Source organism: Telopea speciosissima, chromosome 1 (genome assembly GCF_018873765.1).
Source record: "Telopea speciosissima isolate NSW1024214 ecotype Mountain lineage chromosome 1, Tspe_v1, whole genome shotgun sequence".
In the NCBI taxonomy this organism is placed as follows: Eukaryota; Viridiplantae; Streptophyta; class Magnoliopsida; order Proteales; family Proteaceae; genus Telopea; species Telopea speciosissima.
Genome location: NC_057916.1, coordinates 34,190,450 through 34,197,499, shown reverse-complemented (window position 1 = coordinate 34,197,499; position 7,050 = coordinate 34,190,450).

The following is a 7,050-nucleotide window of genomic DNA, read 5'->3' as shown; positions in this document are numbered from 1 at the left end:
TAGATTATAAATATAAAACAAAGATTATTCCATTCAACTTTTATTATAACATACTTTGAATGTTAATACATTCTTAGCTAATGAGAAACACACCAAAAGAAGTTCAAACTACACCCACTCACCTTATCAACGATGAGGTGATTCAATCCCAAAATCAAAGCTCATTAGATTTTCAATTACGCCTCACCGTCGTGCTAAGGTTGACCTATTCATGTTTACAATATGTTACACTCAATGTCGAACGAGTGCCCGATGGTTTTCCAAAAGATCAAAATATAGTTCCACACTGGGAACCAGCAGGTTAATGCAGCTGACTGATGCACCCATCGACCAGTGGTAAGACCAATGATCAGTCGGTGGCCTTGCCAAAGACTCTGGTTTTTCAGACTTTGCCCACTGGTTGATGTGATTGGTTGATGGAGCCATCGACTGGTGGATCCCCAATCATTGACCATTCGATGCTCCGAGAGCTGTTCTTCAGCTTAGATGAAATCCAACACCTTGTCAGGGTTATTTTCACTCCATAGAGATTGTAGAGGATCATTGTGCCTATGCACAGAACCTAGTTGCATTCCGTCACCGAGTGAAATCAAAGATATGATCAAATCTTCGATTAAAACCCTAACCCCTAGATTTTGGCAGTTTTAAACTAAATGGTCGGAATTCATTCCGTCCATTCACTAGGTCACATCTACAAGGATGCTAAATCAGCAACCAATGCAAAGTATGCTGGTTTCAAGTGTCGGTACGAAGTTTCAAGTAAAACCCAACTCGAAACTACAAACCCTAGTTTGTGAGAAAGAAAGAAAGAAGAGAACACAAGCCTACTTGGAGATACAAACAACAACTATGAGGCAACAACCGACAATCCAAGTTCCAAGCTTGTTCCTTCTTCTTCTTCCCCTTCCTTCTTTCCATGTCTCCGTTTTTCTTTCTTCTCTTCCCCTCTCTCGGTCAGGTTTTGGAATTAATGAGCCTTCAGGGCTCAATCTTCCTTATAGATAAAGGCACTAAGGTATGTTTGCCTATACCTCTTTGAGTCAAAATAGATTAATTCTCCTATTGGACCATATGGACCCTTTACCTTGACTCCATACTGATCATGAAGCTAAAGGTAGGTTATACTATGAATTCCATGTACACAAGAATCGATTCAATGCAGGATTCGGGGGCCCACACACAGTAGTCTGAATCTAGGACAGCAAGACCACCGGCAGAAGCATCCTATTGATGAGGGCTTGCCTAGGTGATCAACCGGTGGGTCAATTTCAGCTCAGTTTGGGCTGGAATTTGGCCAGAACTCTCTTCCGTTCACGAGGTTATTACTTGAGGTGTTCGTGCCCAACAATATGGAGGAACCCCTAACGTATATGTGAAGGTTCGAATGAAGTGGTTTAGTCATTTCAAAATCATATGATTCAAGATAAATTAGGGTGTTTATTTCAATCTCCTCAACTTGTTGCCAGCTAAGACAACCATTGGCATAGTACCAACTCGTTAAGTGAAAACTAGGACAGATTTAGACACGGGTATAACATCCCAGGCACCCGACTAGGGTTTTAATCCTCAAATTTGGTGATAGAATTTGATATGTCATTAGGTTAGTCAGAATTGGTCAGGTGCACCACATTCAAAGATGGTGATTAGGATCTTGGCTCTTCTTCTTCAGTAAATCTCTTTCTGGTGTGAGCTTTGTTGAGTAACATTGCTAGGTCGAGTAGCTAGCATTGAGCTGGATTCCATTATTTGGATAGGAAACTCTTCAGACCTCTTCACTTTTAAATTGGCTAGGAATATTGTGAGATGCTCTTCCTCCCTTGTGGATTAGGCTTTCTAGTTTATGGATTAGAGTATTACAAACTAGTTGTAACTTATTAGAATAATATTCAAACACTCTTATTCTCCCCTAATAATATGGACAAATGAGTAGAAAATTTGCTAAAAAAAAACACAGTTTTTATAGTCTAGTAAGACTAGAGAGTATCTCTACATTAACACCATGATTTTCCAAGTGAAAGGGTGATATGAAAATATTGATCGTATCGATATAGAGAAAATGATCTAAATTGGCCATATGTTGAATTTCAAACTAAGATTCAACAACATATACCCTTCTATATACCAACATATTCCCTTTTATTTTTAGTAGTCCATTTCCTGTTGGAGAAGTTTCATTATTCCATTGGTTTAAAACCTTGTTTTTTTGCCACTTGACCTACTTTGTTTTCGGTTGAAGCTAGACATATGAAAAAGAGACCTTTGGGTCCACTTGTCCACAAAAATCAGATTTATCAAATCTTCTTCTCGGTTGATATTTGTGCCACTAGAGAAACTCTGTAGAACTACTCGACTAGAAAAACTTCGTATAAGAAAACCTAGGTTTTTCCTTTTTGTGAAAAGTTTTTGCACAAGACAATCGAGGACAAAATTGATGGGTGTGTGCATTTGTTCTATTACTTTAAATTGGCTGAAGCTCAATATAGGTGGGTGTTCCTTGGAAACTAGGGCAGATCAGGTGCGGGAGGAGTTTTTCAAGATTCTTAAGTCAAGGTGATCTTTTCTTTTAGGAATTTCTTGGGCGTGAAGTCTAACTTTGAAGCAGAATTCTCGGCTCTAGTTTTGGGTCTTGAACATGCTAAAGCCCCTGGTATTTCAAATCTTTGAGTGGAATGTGACTCAGTTGTAGTTTCAATCCTATCTTCCCAAAGAAAAATTCCTTGGTTCGTGTAGCAAGGCTCAGCTCTTCAATCGTATCTTTCTTCTATAGAGTGGAAGATATTTCACTGCTACAGAGAAGCGAACCCGGTTGCTAATTTCCTAACTAAGTCAACAGCTAGGTTGATGGTTTCCTCATCAATGATGGTTTCCCACCCCCTCCTCAGTTAAAGATGAGTTGTTAGTTGATGCCCAATGTAGACCAAATATCCGTGTTCATCATAGTAGTTTTATCTGTATTGGCTGATTTTCCTTCCTGTTGATGGCATTGTCAAAGGTGGGAGGTAAATCTTGGCTTAGCCCAGTTTTCCTACACTATATTTTTTTTTCTTTCTTCTTTAATACAAATGATCCTTTTAGAGAAGGTGTGCATTTGTTCTACCACATTAGGGATTGATGTAGCAATTATGATTGTTGGATATCTACTTAATGATCTCCATAGACCATGTGTTAAATTCCAGTTTCACATTCAATTATGCATTCCCATCTTCTTTTGTACGTTATGTCCTTTATAATTCCGCGTACCCTCTTGGTAGTACTTAATCTTTCCATACTTGACTTTGCCACATGGTTAACTGCTATTTGGTAGGAACTTGACATGCGAATAAGAGACCTTAGGGTCTACTTGCCCATAAAATTTCAGCCCATTTACCACATAGCTCATTTAATTAGGTTGTCACCCACCTTTTTTTGCCAGTGGGTTTCCATCCACTAAAAGTGCTCCCTTCATTTTTAGGCCACTTTTACTCTTTGTGCTTATGTATTCATCTCTACTTCCTTTGTCCATTTTTCTCTAGTTACTTTCCTCCTCATATCCATGTTTAAGGAAACAATTATGTTTTTCCTTCATTTAACATTGGCATGGTGGTCCTACAAAAGTGAAAGTTCCAAACTTGTAAGTTCCAAAACTCTCTTCCTTCTCCTTTTATTAGTCGTTTATTTGATTTTCTCTGTTATTCCAATATGCCAAAAAAAAACTCGATTAGGCTATTGGTTTTCTTTTTATTTCCCCACTTGCAAATTTTTTATTTTTCTTAATTTTTGGGGAGTAGCTCAAATTTTGGCTTCATCTCTTTACCTCACAACATTGTTAAATTGAAGTTCCTCATTCATCCTCCACCTGATTCTTTCCTCCCTCGTTATATTTTGATATGCTCTGATCTTTTGTTCATCTAATTTTCTTTTATTTATTTTTTATAGCTTTTAATACTTTGGGTAAATTACACATCACCCCCCAGTTTTCAAACGAAACTCAAATCACCCCCTGGTTTTTGAAAATACTCATCTGTCCCCCTCTACAGTAACAATGTTAGTCTGTTGTTAGTTATTGGTGTGAAAGGACTATTTTACCCTTGTACTAAAACATTAGAATTAAATTTACACTACTACCCTTCAAAATCTATGTTTGGATGTTAAGGGTAGTTTAGGGATTTAAATTTATTTAACTAGCTGACATCATCACTTAACAGCATAAAACTAACGGTAGGGACTAATTTTTCATATTGGGGTCTAATACAGGGGTGATTTGAATATTTTCAAAAACTAGGGGGTGATGTGTAATTTACCCTAATACTTTTATGTGAGCGCCCTTGGGTGATGGCCTAATGGGGTCACATATGGACCGTTGTGAGCTGAATAGGCTAACCTAATTATATGCCTTTTATCTACACACACCCCCCCCCCCAAAAAAAAATTGCCATTTTTATGAACATATAATATTGGGAGAAAGTTCTCTGTCTGGGAGTGTGGCCTACGCTAGTACTTCCATGAGTCTATCTCGATCTCCTCCCCATATGAAAAGACACCTTTGCCCCTTGTTTTGAGGAGGAGAGAGATAGAAACATGGGAGTGCTGGTTTCAGATATTATGTTTGGGATACCTAAACCAAGATAACATTGACCTAGTTAATCAAATTTTTAATTGTTTCCATTTTTCCCTTATATATCAAATCAAACCTACCTTCCCTATTAACCTCTCACATGCACAATCCCCACTTAACAAAAAAAAAAAACTGTCCGTCTCCCACCTTTCATTGTCCTCGACTCCTCATCTCCCGCCCCCATCTCCCACCTCTCTCATCCCTTGTTCCCGCTCCATCTCTCACCTCTCATCCCCATTACGCCCCTGTCCCGCCCCATCTCCCATCTCTCATCTTACTTCACTATCGGCTTAGTCTCATCCAAAGTCGATATACTAGTTTCCTAGTGCTCTAAATACAACTTTGTTCACGTAGTACACAAGGGTGAAATTGGTTACTAAAATTTTAGCCTTGGGTCACCATTGATTATTGTTGGATTTAACCCGATGGCGCAGCGGAATCGGATCGGGTCACGTACTTTTTATTCAGATCCAAGAGGGGGAGAAACAATTTCAAAAGAAAATATTCATTATTACCTTAGAGTCGCAAGTGTAACTCCTCCAATAGATAATAAGTCTTCTAACTTGTGCAAACTTGGAGATTGAAAATTTGCTCAACATTTTAAAGCTTGAAATCAATCCTTGCAAGTTGAAGAAGAAGCCAGATCACCAAAGCCTTTGAGTTCCAAAACTCAAAACCACACCAAGAGAGAGGGAGAGAGAAGAGAAAACGTGGGAGGGGGAGAGGTGCAACCAAAAAACGTGGTTGCTTCTCTCCTCCTCTCTTTTTATAATTTTAGAGATCCCTTGGATCACAAGCTTGCCTTCCATATTGGCCTTAGGCCTACTTGCTATTGAATACTTTTTTTGTTCTGTTCCATGCCCGATACAGTGGTCCAGTTCCACTCATAGGGAGGCAGAAATGACATTTTAACCTCCCTCGGGCAATGTATTCGGGCAAGGGGTTTGATTATCATTTTCGACCCCTATGAGTGGAACGGAACTGGACCACTGTACCAGGCAGAGAACAAGAGACGATATTGATCCTCTTGCTATTTTGGTGGGTGAGATCTTCTCTCCTTTTTGCAACTCCAATTTGCTATCAAGTTTAAGACATAGAATCTCAAAAGGGAAATAATCTTTCTAATTTATGGCTTGAGAGATATTCTCATAATATCTCTTGCCATAATATAAAAAGATAAGGGACAGATTTTTGTACATGACTGTATATGGTACACGGTCGTGCTTTCAACCATTAGATGAGCATGACTGTGTACAATACACGGCTTCTCATCCCCATCCGATGGTTGATAGTACAGTCGTGCACCGAAACCTTTTGCCAAAAGATAATCAATCATAATTATATTATTCTCCCATGTGATGCAATGTGTCCAATAAACTCTTTTATTGCAGACAAGCCCTTCCACTTCATAATATTCCATAATAAATTATAGGGTATGTACTTTAATGCTACTAATCCCCAATTCATCATGTACATTGATCGAAAGAATATGTGATTGCAATTTGACGGCCGTAAAACTTTGAAATCAAACTTTAATATAGTATATACAAATTTTATATTGAAAATAAATTTATAAAATATTTCAAATAAACACTGGATCCAGATTTCTGTCCGACCAATCATTGACTTTCTCTCTCCTAGATATTCCACATAAACGGGCAATGAATTCCATGTTGAGAATCCTCTTTGCTTATAATGCAGGATCACGAATCCAGTGTACCGGTTTATAGTCCTAACGGACATCAACCATGAGCTTACCAAAATCCGTAATGCCACACTGCAGCAAATGGAATAGAGTGGCGGGTAAGTATATCTCTCATACAACTTGTAGTACTACTTATGATATATGTACTAGATTCATATCTATAAACGCTCTCAACGTGTACCCACATCCATGCACCGAAATCACCATTTCTCGTGATATGTGATATGGAAACCATATAAATGGGATGTCCAGTTCCATTCCCAGTTCAAACCATTTTTAGGTTAACACCTATGGAACATTCTTATAAACCCAAATAAAATAATAAAATACAATAATTAGATTCAATAATTTAATAATTCGGGTTTAATGGACACACATTTCCAACAATTATGAACCTTATCAATTTGATGTAGCTAGCCAACCTACATCCCAGATCAGGTTAGTTTTAACAACGGAAATAACCAGTACTATTCAAGTTAATTTATTACACTAACTGCTACAATATTGGCTATTTCTTGAACAGTATTCGTTAATGGTAATTTGGAGACAAGAGGTTCACATGGGTAGGGGAAAAGAGCTCACACTCAACACACTTTCACAAATAAGCTCATATTCAATAGTGTAATCTGATAGGGGGTTACATCCTTATAAAACAAAAAACCCACAAAGTTGTGTTTGAGTCAATTTCAAACGCTTTTAACACTTAATTGTAGTCTTTCATAATTAAACAACTAATAAGTACCCTAATAGT